Source organism: Corvus cornix, chromosome 2 (assembly GCF_000738735.6).
Source record: "Corvus cornix cornix isolate S_Up_H32 chromosome 2, ASM73873v5, whole genome shotgun sequence".
NCBI lineage: Eukaryota > Metazoa > Chordata > Aves > Passeriformes > Corvidae > Corvus > Corvus cornix.
Window position 1 is genome coordinate 54,396,129 of NC_046333.1, and position 17,305 is coordinate 54,413,433.

The window sequence follows — 17,305 nt, forward strand, 5'->3', positions numbered from 1 at the left end:
GGTGGTCCCTTCAGATTAAAAAAAAAAAAGGAAAAAAAGAGAAGAATAAAACTAATCTGGGATCTTGTTTAGTTCAATGCCTGTCTCCCATGTGGCTGGTCATCTTCCTGCAACCTGTCGTGGAAGCAGAGTCCGCGCAAATGGGAATTAATTATGTTTACAACATTTTTGTAAATAGAAGTACTTTCTGTGCACCAGGCTAATATTTTTGATGGTAGAAAACTGGAGTTTCCAGCCATTGTATCTGGGGCCTGTGGCTGTCTCAGCACTGGATTCCTGGACCAGTGCCCACAGCCCTGGTCTGGCTTTGGGCCAAATCCGGAGCTGAAAGGGGCTGTTCTCTGGTTCTGGTTTTGGATGTCGCTTCCGTGATTTTGGCACAGGCAAATCAGAATGCAAGCTCAGCCTTGAACCCCAGCATTAGGCTAAACCTAATACGAAAAGTCAGCCTGCTTCACATTACTCCTGCTGGTTAATTCCAGCTGTTAAACTTCTCCCCCCACTACCGAGCCAGAGAGTGTTTTGTTGACAAATTTGCCATGCATTTCAAGGAAAGCAGAACCTGGCCCAGGCTTTGGGGTTATATATTTTTTTTCCACTGCAGGAAATGGAAGTGTTGGCAAAAATATTTGCCGTTGTTTAGGATAAGTGAGTGTTTGGACGTATCCAGTTTTAAGCGGTCTGCTTAGTCTGATACTCTTGATATATGAGACAGCAAAGAAATATGTCTAGGAGTCTTGGAATGAGGCATCTTTTTTATAAGATGAGTGAAATACACATGAGGATGAAATATTACTTGCATATTACCACCAAAGCCGGTCAAAATTCACTCAATTGACTCCAGATGTGGGTTTCTTCGGCAATTTTAAAGTTAGCACTACTGTAACTAGGTGTGAGGCCAAGGCAAACTACTCTAGTGCTTTATAGCACTTGGAAGCTACAGTAGTCAAATCAAAATATGTTACAAGAGAATCAGTTTCTTTAAGCTTAACAGCAGGAAGGATTTAATATACTGAATACAGCCAACCCATCTTCATTTGAAGGAACATAAAATAAATCCTTACCACATTTGTGACTTATTATTTGCATAAAGGACCCAGTTCAAGAAGCACATCCATGACATTACTCATGCAAGTAGGGCCCTACAACTCCTCACTACCTTTTATTTGTTTCATTTCATTTCATTTCATCATTTCATTTCATTTCATTTCATTTCATTTCATTTCATTTCATTTCATTTCATTTCCATGAGATTACAACTATGCTGAAGGTGAGCATGCACCTCCATGCTCTGCTGATGCAGGTCAGTCATCTGAATATTCAAAGCTACTTTTCAGCACTTATTAAGTGCTTAATGAAAGATATTAATTCTACTTTTTTTTCTCTTCTGTCTGCTTATTCTCCTTGCAATTAGGCACTCTGTGTAAAAAGCTTCACAAAGGAATCCACTGTAGCCCCCGCTAGCAAGATATTTGACTCATCCTACAGTGATGGCACTGAGTCTTTTAGCATCTTAGCTATTCACTAACCACTTATAGTTACACTGACACAGAACATTTCATTTACTGCCTTCACTTATTTCATTATTAAACTGTGAGAGTGATCCCATCACACAAGGTGAGGAGCCTCTTCAGTGCTTTCCTAATGAACAGCTGACGCTGTCCTGCACTCCAGCCCAGCCCACGTTGCTGGAGTTTAAATGGCCAATGCCCATCATCTGCCATGCTCAAGGCAGAGAGGGTTTCCATAGGAACAGATATTCAGATAATCCTAGATCCACCAACACCACTGTGGTGATAAAAGGGCAACATTTCCCCTGCAGTTTCAGCCAGTTTGGCTTTTTCCACTGCAAGGCTGGTAAGACCTTACACTAAAAGGCCCAGGTCCTGGAGCAAAGAGGTTGCCACCTTTTATGAAGTTGATTTTGTCTGCTTTTTTATACATGTTAATACAGGAGGACCCTTGGAAATATGACCCCAGCGCACCCTAAAAAATAAGAAACTGGAAGAGAAAGTGATTTATTTTAAAGTAAGAACCTCGCTCTGTGCAAACCAGCCTCCTGACTTTTAATACTGGCCATATTGCAGTCATGCTAGGCTGAAATGACAGACATGCTCCACTTTTACCATGGAAAAAAACTTTCCCTGACTGCAAAGGAAGAAGTAAGATTTGCCACAAAATTGCATACCAATCTAAGTGTTTAAGACTTTTTCTAAACCACTCAAAACCAGCTCCTGTCTGTCTGACATTTCTAATGTGGGCATTTTGCAAGAGGATAATTTTAATATATAATTTGAGGTGGTCAAGTAAGTCTCTTTTACTATATTTCATGTAGCAAAGGCTTAAAAATAAAACCTGAGGTAATTTAGGGGTTTTGACTGACCTTCTGTTGAAATAGTTTTATCAGAAAACTGCCTTAATATGTGTTGGTGATGTAAGGACATATCCTCAGCTGGCAAAAATCTGTTTGTAGCTCCACACATGGCAGGGGGGCTTTGCCAAGACACAATAATCTCATGCAAATTTCCCCTGATGATTTTAAAACTCTTTAGTTCTTTAATAAACCATCACGTTGATAAAAGTTTAGCAGAGATATGAGTAGCACGGAAAAGAAAAAAAATGACACTAAAATAGGAGAAAATATTTTACACTTAAGAACCCTTGGCATGCTACACAGTACTATTTGATTAAGTGAAGTTGTAATACAGAGACAAAGATTAATCACACAAAAGAGGAACATAATTAATTGCAAAAGCTAAGGGAGAATTTCAAGAAAGAATGCATCCTTTCATTTAGCCTACAAAAATACAATTAGTAATTATTACTGATTTCCTGGAAAAAGTCCAGAGCAGAATTAAAATTATCTTGAGTCACAGGGAAGTTCATTGGTCCATGGGGACAGACATGCTGGGCTGAGGGAAGCTTATATTTGTTCAGCAAACTTCTTGTTTTTAAAATGATCTGTGCTGAATTACATATCAGGACACCCATGAGTGGGTCTGTGCCAGGACTGGGGAACTCTTATTTTTAAATGCCCATTATCTATTTTAAATAAAAAGTAAATCGGATTTCTGCCTGAAAATTTTGTAAGAGCTGCTGTTACAAGTAATACTTAAAGGTCATTGTAATCCAGAAAAATCATTACAAGCAATCAGAAAAGCCATGAGCAGATCAATTTTATCTAAATTACTTTAGCTCACTTGGGGCAAATTGACGCATTTCAGAGGAGCAATATCCTTTAAAAATCTATCTACCTGGGATCATCTGATCAGCCTTCACATTTGTTCCAGGCTCCATATACATGAATTCTGTTCAGCCACAGGCAGCAAAGCAAAACTTGTAGTTGATGTTACCCATGCAGGGGTCTTGTTTCGTTCCTCCTTTCCTGGGACAGAAACAGCTCCTGCACAGGAGCTGCTGCCTCTGCAGGGATGTGGGAGGATGCCACAAACACAGAATCCCCACACATCTGAAACACAGCTTTTTAAAGACAAAAACCTCTTACAAAAGCATTTGGCTGTCTATCTCCACACTTGTTTGCAGCCTTTACTTCCGCAGGATCTATTCAGCAGCCCCTGGCATCAGCAGACAGTTTTCCAGTCAACTTTGATAGGAACTGAATCATACTGTAATGATGTGCCTGAGAATGACCAGCAAATTGTCCAGCCTAGCATCTCAGTTTCATGCAAAATGCTCAGGATGACACATTATTTTCTGTGGAAATTAGTGGGGAAAAGTCAATAGACGTCAGCTACAAATCTGGTCAGGCAGTTTCCAAGTGCATGGAATATGCCTACAGAACCACACTGGTGTAAACACCAACAGATTCAGATAAAAAAGCAGTTAGTGCGGGTACACTGAGATTGCAATGAAATGAACCCAATTGCCTGGACTTTCAAGCCAAGCTGTGAGTTATCTTCCAGGCTTGCTTCAGACACTGTCTACCTTCAAAGGCACTCCAAGACAATTCTGTTTCTAATGGTATATCTCTATTACACTATTAAAAAAGAAATTAGTGCCCAACTTGATCCTAAATTGATATTGAAGCTTGGCCCACTGGTTACAGAGCTAGACTGTGGTCCATAGCCCTGATGTTCTGCTGCTGACTGAGAGATGCCCTCTGCTTGAGAGATCCTCGATGGGAGCAGAGCTAGCACAGTCAGATGTGTGTCATTGATTCCCACGCAGACCAGCAGAAGGGACCGGTAGGGGAGAAAAGGGAGCAGGAACAAATTATTCTGGGGGCTATACCCTCTGGGTAAACATGGCATAGGACAAGCCCCAAAACCTGGCAACCACGAACACCTCCATGCGCGCCTCTTCCACTGATTGGAGTCCAGTTTTGTGTTACCCAAAATTCTTTGGCTACAATATTTTATTTCACTGTAGCCAAGTGTCTTCTTTTGCTTGCTTTCTATGCTGGTGTTGAATACAGGAACAATTTGTACGTCTTCTGTGGCTCATGAAAGCAAAGACAACCCATTATATTTAAAGTTCCAAGACCACAAGTCTCTCCAGAAGGATGTTGTTCTGGAAGATCAAAATTGATGTAATTCTTTTTTTCAGGTGAAGAACAGATGTTGAAGTTGTAAAGTCATCTTAGCAAATGCCTACGTGAAGTGGCACTGATGAAAACATGGAAGTATTGAGCAGTGAACCGCTTCATGTAGAAATTGTCAGGGAGATTCCTGTACTTACAGGGAGGTGGACTGGGTGTTCTAATAGATCTTTTCCATCTCAGTTTTTTATCACTATGATTCATGCTAATTGTTAGTGGGAAATCACTTAGTGTCAGTAATAGAAGTGACACATTCATTTCTTTTTAATCATTGCACATATATTGTATTTGAGGTGAAAGAAAGAGTTTATTTCTTTTCTCCTTTCCCCAGAAACATGTTTGGATTTCATGCATAAATAGTCTTTCTTCCCTTAATCTGATTCACATGACAGTATGCATTTGCATAAAGCTTCTTCTTGGGAAAACCATTCAAACCTTTATCTAGAGAGAGTAGACATGTCGCAGAATTATGTCCTGCTTTACAAGACAGCTTCTTTTTTTCTTTTTTCTGATGCATTATTTGTAGCATATGCTAATTTATTATAATGGTTATTAAGAGCACAAGGCCTTGCCTTTCAGCTTTCTGCATTTCCCCAGGCATACTCTAACATTCCTCTCTTTTCAGCTGTGCTCATCTTCTCCTGTCAGGAAGTAAAGAACAATTAATACATACTGCAGATAAAAATGTTCACACCAACCCACTCATTATTTGTTGTGGCTACAGCTCCAGTGTGCTTTGTGCTTTCTAGACATCCAAGCTGGATCTGCCCCAGCAAGAACGTGAACTGTAACATACCATAGCTCATTTTTACCATACCACCTGTGGTTGGTCAAAGGGACAATATTATATTTTAGCCTTAAATCTATTTCTGGGCCAAATAAAGCTCAGATTCAGACCTGGCACTGTAACTTCTTCCCATCTCTGCTTCAGAGATACTCACCAGTTGAGAGGGGGTGAGGAGTTAAGTTAGGATAGCAATTGCTCCTGCTTGCTTTCTGCCATCTTGAGTTAAAATCTTACACCTGGTTGCTCTACTCAGGAGCCGTCTAGATCAGGAGTGAAGAACAGTGTCCCTTTTAACTTCAAACACAGCCAGTTCTCTAACCAAGAAGGAAGGTTTCAAACTCCCATCCTACCTCCTTCCTAAATTCTATGTGAAAAAGCTCCTGCCTGGGGGGGAGCCCATTCTCTAAAGCTTTGAGCTGCTGTTAAGTCAACAGACTCATACTGGGGTAAAGCTAAGGCCTGACTCTCTGGCTTCCATTTTGGCCCCTTTTTAGTTCTGGGATTCAGAGCAATTTCATTCTGAACTTTGACGAGATGTAGTGCACGTAATAGCTCATTTTTGTTGCTATGTAACTGAAGAAAAAGAGATCCAGTCTATGCAATCTCAGTTTTGAAAAAGTGTAACCTAGATATATATTAATAATCTAGATATAAATTATTATAGATTATATATAGATTACATATATTATTATACTCTTTATAATCTAGATATATTTTATGGCTTTTAATAGATGATAAAATTGCACTAGACATTTTTATGAAATCAAGTTTCTTTTGTCCCAATCCTGAAATAAAAGTTTGAACAGAGCCAGTATCAATATTTTTCCTCTTGATAAAATATTGTATGTTTTAGAAAGCCAAAATCTATAAAAAAATTCACTCAGATGTTACTTTCCATGGAGTCACAAAGTCTCAAGTTGAAACAATATTTACTATCATAACTGAATTTTAAAGTGTCTTCTTGGGAAAGAAAAGTATAGATAGATATTATATCAACATTAAATCAACAGTTAGAGTAAGAATAGATTAACATCCATTCAAGAGAGAGCTGGAATTGTGTCGAAGGGTTTGGTGACACCATAAGCCACAAAAGCACAAGTCAATTATCTTCTCCTATGGCAAGATTTTGAGTTTGCAGCTCAGCTGAAGTGTATCTTGGTGAACTAACAGAGCGATAAACATAGCAATACATCACTTTGTGCATGTTTAGATACCCGCAGAAAATAATTTCAAAGCATTCAGAGGGATGCAGGTAGGGACTTTCCAGTGAAATGAATGAAGGTAACACTCTAAATCCAATCGTCAGTATACTAAAATCACAGTTATTTTTATATCAATTATCTCTCTGAGATAATTTGTAACAGCAATGATTTCCAGAATGGGGCCCTGTACTTTCAAAATGCAGCAACAGTTCTTAATTATCAGGCATATTTAAAGTGCATGCAAACTAAAGAAGGTGAAGGTTAAATATTATGTTCAAAATTTAGTAATTGGGAAATGAATCCTTTAAAGAGGCAGAAATGATTCAGTGGGAGGTAAGTATTGTCCTTCTGCTGCTCAGTGCAACCTTTCCATTCCTAATTATTCCATGTTGAGTAATATGTTACAAAAAGGAGAAACTATTATGTATGTGCGGATCCAATTAATTTCTTAAGGAAAGCTGTTTGTCTCATCTCCAAACAAGGGCTTTCTTAAGGAAAGGAGAGGTAAGGTAAATCAGAGAATTCCTCCATTATGAATAAATAGCCATTGAAGTTTACAATTCAGAATCACTTTGGTCCCCAACATACTGCGGTACTGAGATATATCTCTGTGGCTGATGGAGATAACCACCCACAGGAAGACTTCATTTTGCTTTTTGGAACTGGAGAGCTGTCATTACTACAAAACAACCACAATGCTGTGCTGCTTGGACAGACCTAATGGTCTGTCTGTGATCAGGTTATTCTGCTCAGCAAAGAGAGACACAAACACACACGTTTTGAAAGAGCAAGCACTCACAGCACTTACCACACTTCCAGCTGCCTTACACCCCATGGATCTTCCACTCTTTGATGAACCTGGGGGTTCATTTGAGGCCTGCAGTGTATTCTGTCATACACTTGCTTGCACGGCAGGCACAGATTCCTCAGTAAGGAGTTCTCCCCTGCATTCTCACAGTCCTGTTCTAACTTAATCCAAGTCCTAAAGAGAAATTAGATGAAGGAAAGAGAGGAAAAATTCACCAGAAGGGGAACTCTTGATAAGCATACTTCAAACATATTCCTTTGTATCTCCTGTAGTGAATCATGTGCCCAGCCCTTACATATAAAGAGCTCTCTTATTATAAGCAAGCAGCTTTCCCATGGGAGCGGGGCATGCACTAAGGCTCAGGTTGGATTTCACGCCATCCACTTGAATTTCTCTCCTGTTTTTCTTGTCACTATAGCCTGCACAACTGAAGAAGATGATGTACAGGCAAGAGAGTGCCAAAGAAAGGAAGAGCTACTGGAGGTAACCCCTTTTTCTTCCATCAAGCTGGATCTGCAAATAATCTGCACAAATTCCATTTAAGGGATCTATGTCTACATGTTGTTCTCAGTCTTTCTACAATGCTTATTCCACAGGGTAAGATCCTGTGGTTGAGAGACATCTAGGAGATGGTGACAACATCAGGCTATCCCTAAATTTTTGTTTTATCACTATATATTCCTCTCTATCCTTTGTTATTAATTTATTGTCAAATTTGGAAAAAAAAGAAATACCTGAACTAAAAGACAAGATTCTCAGTTTAAGAGTTCAAACTAGTCCCTTAATGGGACTGAAATATACCACATCCTAAGGCAGAAAGTCTTGGAGAGTGGAGTACACAAGGGCAAACACTGGCAAAGAAATGGAGAGATCACCTTTACTCTTTGTACTGTTCTGACTTCATTGTTGCAGTTCTTCATGCAAAATCCCTGCTGTGGAAAGATTCTTCTGCTTGTGCTGTGCTGTGACTAACAGAGGAAAAGTGTGGCAATGAAAGACCTGAATCTCCTGCTGCTCAAACTGCTTTCCCACTCCATCTTCATGTCCAAACCCACTCCAAATTGCTTTTGTATTCCTTCTGTCCCATACATGAAGTCAGACTGAGATTCGTTTGCAGAATGGTTTGAGTAACCTCTGCTCTAAAGCATAGACAGACCAAAACAATAGTACAGCTATTGAGAGACTTGCCTGTTCGTTGGTTAAGGGGTGCCAGGGAACAGTGTCTGGAAAAGGTCAGCTGAAATGAGCAATGTGACAGTGAGCCTCAGAAACCTGTTTGTGGATAAGCTGCTATAGCCATAGCCATAGAATAAAGGCAACACCCTATCAAATCCTAAAGACTGTTCTTCTCACACATACCGACCTGCTGTACCAGGAGAGCACTGTCTGCTGAGACTGCTTGAGCTGCAAGAGGGCACTGAACTTTGGTGTACCTGTCCTAGAGGCCTCCCAAAGCTAACAAAATGAACCTGTAGCTAACAAAAATCACATAAGCCTGTGTTAGTGACCAAAGTTAGGACTTGGGTTTCTGGGGTGAAGAATGGCTGCTTTTTCTTGCTAAGATCACTAACAGCTGAAGAAATCCAACAGCCTTTTTTAATGAGCCCCTTAGAGCTTGTAAAATGGTATTAGCTATTATCATAGTTAATATTGCTTGATGTGGAAATATAAACTCAGGAAAACAAGTACTAAAACATTTGTGTAAATGTAACTCCTGACATTTATGTTTATTAATTTGCTTTCGAGCAGTTTTCCATATTAAAAAGAGATTGATTACTCTGAATGTGGAAAATACCACGTTGTCACTAATATATTTTATTTAATTACAAAAGCAATAGAAAGGGGGTTTTAATATAATTCTCCTCCACAATTCAGTATGCAAGATTTTTTAAAAATCTAACACACACTTGACAAGAAACAGATATGTTGAAAGACATCAATAAATGTACTGATTAAGAGTTTGAGACACTTACTTTAAAAATGTGGAGCAAAGGCTGACTATTCTAATTACCTGAGACATGTGACGTCAATTGTCCTTAATACTTTAAGAATGACAGGTTACAAATGAATAGATATTAGGGCTTTCTGCTCTGTTGCTTGCTGAAGAATCTGTTGAAGGACAAGTACTTGGATATGTCACCTTGTGTCTCAGGAGCCGAGGGGAGTAGAGAAGAATGAAAGGATGATGATGGGAAAAGTGAGATTATCTCAGTGTTGCATTCTTTCCTAAATCCAAAGTGGGAACTGATTCTCGAAGAGAAAACAATGCTTTGTGGTTTTCAATTAGAAATACTTAAAGGTGTATGCAGCTAAGGTCCAAGCATTATTTCCCCTCACAGCTCTGAGGAGTGCTAAGAAACTGCATAGACTGTATTTCCCATATAAATAAAACGAGGAATTAATTCTCTTTAGTGCTGGACATGGCCTGCTGACCAAGTTGTTCGCTGCTTTCAAAGGCTCAAAACAAGAGCTACACTGCTAATGATGTTAATATGAACTCCTTGTTAAATAAAGATTATGTCTTTTTTCTAAGCAAGTCTGTGAGCATCTTTGCCCTCAAACAGAAAAGGCATACCCAAGATCCAGCCCTGCTCCTCTACAGTGAGGAAGAGTATGGATTGAGGTTAGCAAGTGTGGTGTTTGACTGTGAGTTTTACAGTGTGATGCCAGAATTAGCACAGCCAACTAGTGTACATCTCCTGCCTCAAATAGGCCATAATTTGCTTCTTCCAGCACATAAGCCTGGTAGGGACCCTTTGCTGTTGCATTTTAGGCACAACCACAGAGGTAAAGAACACCCAGCACAGGTCACACAGCAAACACAGCAAGTGCTATGGCCCAGGAGGTCCTCTCAGGACAGCTACCACAAACAGCTGCAGCCCATGCCAGGGCACAGGGTGACAGCTTCCCCTGGCAGAAGGTCCCATGGCAACGGGGCTGGAGTTGACCTAAATAACACAGCCTGGTCTTCACCCTTCTGTGACAGACAAGGGGTGTGGGGCTCCCAGTGACCAGTGTTCATGCATGAACGCCTTCCTGCCACTCTTGACACAACCTCATTGAAACTGCTGACCTTGCCAGGGAGGTATTTATGACATGTTCATTACCCAGAGTCTGAACACCTGGAAGAGAAAAGGCTCTGGATTCTATTACCAATCCTCTAAGTTGTCCTGTTTCACTAATTACTTTTCATTCTCATTTATTACAAATAATATAGCTATTTCTCTGCCCATCTTTCTTTCTGCACAAAATGCAATGTAGATAAATTATTTACTCTAAGTCACCAAGTAAGAAAATGAGACAATATTTCTCTTCAATTCGAAGAGAAAGAAAATTGCTTTAAAAAAATGCTTTATGCATAAAATAATAATGTTTATTTATGTAAATACATACTGGCACCTATTGTCGTCAACACAATTAACATTCCTTTTCCAGGGAATAATTCACAGGTAGGGACTGAATACAAATTGCAGCTCTTGAGAAGAAAGATTTCAACAAACACATATAGTAATGCCCCTAAATATATCATAATGGTTAAGAAGCACAACAAAACCAATAAACCACCGATGGCCATTATAAATTCAGCAGTGGATCAGTTAATATCGCAGTCCTCTGAACACACTTACCCTGCCTGGATTTCAGCAGCACAACCGCCCTTGCAGATACAAAATGCCGGTTAAATAGAGGCCTGTTCTCCTGTGGCTTTCCCAGAATTTAACCCAAGATGAACTCTAGCTAGTGTATCTATGCTGCTATCTGGTATGAATACCCACACTGCACATGGGACTGATGATAAATGCTTCTGTAAGGGTTTTTTTGCAGAAAGACCAATCCCTTTAGAGTGAAGAAAGTGAAAAAACAGCAGACAAAAGGCACACCCTTTAAAGCCTCAAAACACAGACACCTTATTATTTCCCCAGTGATAGGCTTAGAAAAAATTGTGGGTAGCAGCAGTGCCCAAAAAATTAATGTTAAAAATTTTAAACAAGTGGTTTTACTGAGAAATACTTCTTAGAAGTACTCAAAAAAAGAGGACTCAACTTTAGTTGAGGGTTTTCTTCTGAAAGCATTTAAGGTAAGAGAGAAGGGTGAAATTTAAAGGCAACAGGACAGTACCCTCTGCCAGGACCAGAAAATAAATTGAAAGCAGCCCTATAAAACACTTACTTATAACATGAAATCAGTGAAGAGGTGGAAATTGAACTGGAGAATTGACTTGTCATCCTCTCACTTTACTCCCTCCTTGAAAACAATCATAAAAATTTGAAGCAATTTGGCGCAATGGCCTGTTCTGTTAAACACCTTAATGCATTTCATTTCTTCTAGTTATTCTTAAGTGCTTCATTAGACAAACAATTATATGATTCATGCACATCTAGGATAGAAAATATTTTAGTGAACTATTACAGTTCTTGACTCTACATTCTTATGGTCAAAACCACAGGGAGACAAGACAAGTTTACCTGTAAAACCACACAAAGCTTTTCATTTTCCCTAAGGTATAAGAACTAGATGTAATTACAATTAAATCTTTACTTTAATGAAAATATTTTCATACTACTTCTGTCCAGGTGTGACAAACTCATCCATATTTCAAGGACTTGGTGAAATAAGAGTTCTGACACAACTGAAAGACTTTGAGAGACTGAGCCTAGAGAAAACAAGGTAACTTCCTCCAACAAAAAGCATCACAATGTGGCTTTTCAGAAAGAAAAATCCCAGCTTGAAGATGTTCCAAAGCACATTTTCTCCCAAGAGTGCTTGCTAAAGGAAAGAAAATACAAAAGGAAGAATATTGCAAAAGAGAAGAAAATCCACCTAACTCAAACCACTGCCATTTTCTTGTCTGATAAGTCCAAAGCCAGGTGGCTAGAATAAAAGATTCGTGTTTATCTGTTAGAAGATCTGGGGCTGATTCATTCTATTTACTGCAGCAAGCTCACCTGTGAAGCTTTATAGATGCCTTAGGGGAAAAAGCTCAGCAGGGGTTAACTTCTTGTTGTGGGGGAAGAAAGGAGAGGTGAGATTTGAGTTTTAATTGGTGGAAGGGGAAATCCCCTCTCTTTTATATACCTGGTTCAGAGAAAAACACAGGTAATAACAATAAAAAAAAGTCTTAGGACAGGAGCACAATTCTTTAAGCATTTCCAGGTCGTCTTGGAGGTGGGGGAAGGGAGTTATCATTATAAAAGCTTCCCCTGAGGTTCATTTGGGAACTCAGTTGTGAGATTTGTAGGAAGCTTTAACTTGTGCGAAATCTGTGAGTTTATTGCTTGAATTAACTCTGAACTGAGGAATAAAGTATACTTAATGCACTTTTAAAGCACTGTTTTACTTCCCTGTTTGTTTCTATAAAAGGATGCTTTCCAAGCTGATCTGTGCAGTATATTTGTCCCTCTAGGTTTTACCTTAATTTGCTTGCTTGAGCCAGAACTAAAGAGACTTGAATATCTGGTCCCAGAAATTATTCTTTCATTGTGTACCACTGTCATTTCTGTCTTGCTTTCCATTTAAAAGATTCCAGCTTCCAAGACTGCAGTTTTCAGGAACTAGAAACCTAAAATGGCAATGCTTCTCTACAGGGTAGTAACTGCAAAGATAAAATAAATCGGATAAAAAACTCAGAACAGTTGTTTTAGTCCAATTTGCAGTTGATGTGGGATAAAACACCAGCCCGTTTAAAACTAAAAGTGAGAACAAAAAATCCCCTAACTTTTACATATGGCTGCAAGGCAGTTTATTTGGAGCAAAAACCCTCTAAAGCTATTCCAAAACTACTTGCTTGTAGAGGCAAGGTTTTTCTATAGCAGCAGGCGTGTTGAGGTGTGTTGCCCTCTGCTCTGCAGGGTTAGCAGATCTGCTCCCACCAGCCCCCTTGCCCATCAGCTGCCAAAGGCCGCCTCAAATAGAATAGCAGCAGAAGGTGGTGCCACACTTCACCTCTTTTATGTCAGAAAAAAGGACATTTTCATGTCCTCCCCCATGGGTTTCTTCACCCTCTGAAAAAATACTTGAAGGATTATATTACACTTCCTGGACAATTTGATCAGGGAACTCTGTTGGCAAATAATGTTTTATATTTGCAAATTTGCCTTTTCTTTCTTTTTCTGCATCTAGCTCCTTCTTAGTGTAGGCAGCTTTGTCTACCCTTAAAGCTGTCCTGGCAAATGCTGTGTTGTATTCCAACTGAGCCTATAAAGTTTACAGAATAACAGGGCTGCTTTAATGTAGCAAATGGAAGGGCCAGAGATAGGCCAAAATTACTTTGACATTTAAAAAGTCCAGCCTCTTTTGCTTTACACTTTCACTTAGTGCTGAAGTTGAGAAACACTTAGAAAAATAAAGCTTTACAGTTTCCTGTTAAATCTAACTATTTCATACTGTGTAATTAATTGTGCCCTTGCTCTTTCAATCCTCTCAAACTGAAATTAATAACATTGTGGGAAGCCATGAATTTACAAAGATGTGTAGTTTAAAAACTGTGAAGAAATATTGATTCAAAGAACAAAGTGAGAGAAACATAATAAACATTCTGCCTGGGGAAGAAATGAGCCTGTTTCTTCATCTCTTGTCAGCTGGAGTCTCTGAATTCCCCCACCTCGGTACATCTCATGAAGTGAGTAATTTGAAGTAGATGACTTGTGGCTGCACGGTACAGCAACATGGAAATCTTCTGGCTCCACCGCACTTACAGACCTTCATCTGTTATGCTCTGTCAGCTGCACACAATGCAAAAAATCTACCCAGTTTAATCTTCCATCTCATTTAATATCCAGGATCAAATGAGGATGGAAAATTGGGGACTGAAGTTATTTGTCCTTAGTCATTAGTCACCTTTAGTCTTAAGTCACTTAGTCCTAAGTCACCTTTATTCATTTCACAGAGCAGGACAAGTAGCTGCATGCTGTTGTTTTTACTATTCCGTAACTCAAAAAGGAAATACTACTTTGTTTTCTTCTTACTGTTTTCCTGCAGTCTGCTCTGACCTGAGCCACACAGCTTCTGGCAGCAGCACAAGGCCAAGCAGTGGGATAAAACATGGATGGCAAATGTTCTTGCCACTGCTTCCCCCACAGGTCCCACTGTGTCTCTCCTTCGGGGTCATTCTGTCTCTGGAGGCACATGCCATCCTGCCCATAAAGGAAACAAAGAAAGTTCATTGCTGCAGTGCCAGATCAAAACCGATATGGACCCTAAAGGTCAGAAGGGCGATAACTGCACAGAGCTGGCCATGATAACTTCATCACACTATAGAAGGATTGAACAGCATAATCCTAATTTAAATGCCTGGTGTCTGGCCCTCTTATTCCCTAGTGAAGCAAACAAGAAAACAAAAATAAAGGAGCCTGAAATTTCTGGGGAACGTGGGCATGCCAATAAAATATTCATAGAACCAAAGATAACCCTTGCATGAAGAAAGTATGAAAGAAGTTAGGAATTTTACCACCAGCTCTGGTGATAGCAGCTGTGTCTGAATTGGGGCAGGACAAGATATAGCTGTTTTTGTCCCAGGACCAACTAAGCAAGGACTTGGAGTCCAACCAGCTTCCTCCAAGAAGCCCCAGAGAGCTGCGCCCATAGCTTCCCACCAGGAGGACTAGAACATGGCCACTGCTTTCATGGATATGGGCATGGGGGTTTTTGTGTCAGCAGCTGCTTTGCTGGTGCCAGTGGATTACGGTGCTGACTGGGGATGAGATCTCCTGTCACTACCTTGAGCTCTGCACCCGACTGAAGTGATTTTTCCTGGCATCTGCCTGTGTTGAGTCAAACCCACCTGCAAACTTAAAGTAGAAAAATGTAGCTAATAATCAAACAAATCCTTTCAAAGAGACTGGAGGGCAGGAAGAAGGAATAATTGTAACACGAATAACAGAAAAGGGAAGAAAGGTTTGGCTGAGATCTAAAAAGGACTTCTGAGATGAGTATTTGCTGTGCCTGGTAGTTAAGTATCTGGCTGCCTACATGGGTTTATTACCCTGAGTTGAGGGGTAGGGTTCAAAGAGGGTAGGGCCTTAGTTGCTCAGAAAAATTAAAGCAGTTAAAAGTAGCTGCTCAGCCCCTGGGAATAAAGTCCTAAAAGCCACCAGTTGGAGGAGAGAACTGCCCAACCTAAAGTAGTAGAAAAGGCCAGTATTTCTAACTTGTAAAGAGAACAAATTCTACCAGAGCAATTCTCACTCTTTTCTCCATCTACAAATATACTGGACACCCTTATATTGATTTGAATGTGCCTGTGGAGGACACTAACCTGAATTTAACCAAAGCTGTTCCCAAATTGCAGGTAAAAAGAAATGCAGAAAGAAATGTTGATCTGCCTCCTCCATTTGTTGTTCTTTAAATGAGGCATGAGCCTGCTTCTAATGAGTAACTTGAGAGACAAAAGGAGGGCTCTTAGCTTAGGTGGGAAATTCCCAGGAATTCAGGAGCAAAATCCTGCTTTTCAGTGAGGTGAAACTATTTTCTGAATTTTTACCCCAAGATAGAGCAACTCATACATTAAAAGTCTGTATTGCTTAGGGAATCATATCACTTGCTACAGCTCCTGGAGTAATTTCCCAAAACAAAATATATTTGTCTTTTCCGTTTAAAAAGATTTAAGATACTCAACACACATGCCATGCTAAGGGAATTCTTGTTTGTAACAACAGTAAGAACATAGTGAGATCCAAAATACTCCACGTGGTAACTGTCATGGTTTAGAAAACAGAAAAACAAAACCTCTGTTCCTCAGATATTTCAATCCTTTGGACAGAAAAATAGTTAAGACAAATCATAATGCTTTAGCTCGCTGATTAGCTTCTCAGAGACTTCAGAGACTTCAGAGACCTCAGAGACCTCAGAGACCTGTTTCCCTTTTCTCTGTCTTTCAGAGTGATCCCTATTTATCTTAATTCCCACACGTCTTTTCTAAAAGCCATTGTGTGGGAATATTCTGGGGCAGGATGTACTTGCTACTTTGAACCAGGGATTGAACAGATAATGACCCATTGCTATTGTCTTGGCAATATTGCACTATCATTACAGAAAAAATGAGTTTGTTGGATGTCTAATAATCATTGCTACTGTTATTGATACTATTAACATATTTTTATGTCAGCTATTGTTATTTATACTATCCTAATAAAATCTTAATGTGTAAATTAGTAAAGTAAAAATGTACACTGTTATACAGCACTCCCTTTCAGCTTCATTTCTCTTGGTTGCTCTTTACCTACTGGGGGGACACAGCCAAAGGACATTGCAGGGACAAAACATATTTTTGAGGTGAGAAAATCCTTCCCCATTGGGAGAATCCTTTGCCACAGCTGGCTGTAGTAGAAGACACCTGAACCCAAACAGTTAGGACATTCAAGGAAGTCTTGTATTTCAAACTTTTTCAGTAGTGTTATGGTGTAATTATCTCACCTGCAGGACATTTATGGGCTCAAATCTGCACACACAAGTTGTTTTAATCACAGGAGTACCATGTGAAGCATGTGCAGGAACGTTTCCATAGAGTCACTTTAAAGACTGCCTTGTAGCTGCTCTCATTTTATGAACAGAAGCTAGCTGTGGGTAAGCACCTTACCATCTTACTTCTCATGAAAAAGATACTCCAAGGCAGTAACTTTCAACTTTTTTTTTTGTTTGGGTTTTTTTTTTTTTTTTTTTTAAGGTGAAATCCTGAAAACTCTTTCCAGGAAAAAAGGGGATCAGGCTGAAACCCATTAACAAGAAGACTACTTTTCACAGGACTTTTTGCAGAGTCCCTCTCTCTTCTCCTTCCAGACTGTCTCAGACCATGGGTTGAAAAACATTGCTCTGAAGTTAGTTTCCAAATGACAACATAAAGCAATGAAACAGAAATACCTCTGGCACTACTGTACTTAGATGAAACATCATTTTTCCCTGTAGTTCTAAAATAGCCTAAGAAGGAAAAGGTAAAGCTGCTTCAGAGGGACATAACC

General features: G+C 39.6%; 1 long non-coding RNA gene across 1 annotated transcript in view; it reads left to right on the forward strand.

Moving 5' to 3' along the window:
- The window catches only part of LOC104689157, a 102,536-nt gene extending 86,739 nt beyond the window's left edge, over positions 1-15,797 (forward strand). The window contains exons 2-3 of the long non-coding RNA XR_751747.4: positions 7,774-7,838; positions 11,927-15,797. This is a non-coding gene — a long non-coding RNA (uncharacterized LOC104689157). The remainder of the gene's footprint in view (positions 1-7,773; positions 7,839-11,926) is intronic.
- The last annotated feature ends 1,508 nt before the right edge of the window (positions 15,798-17,305 follow it).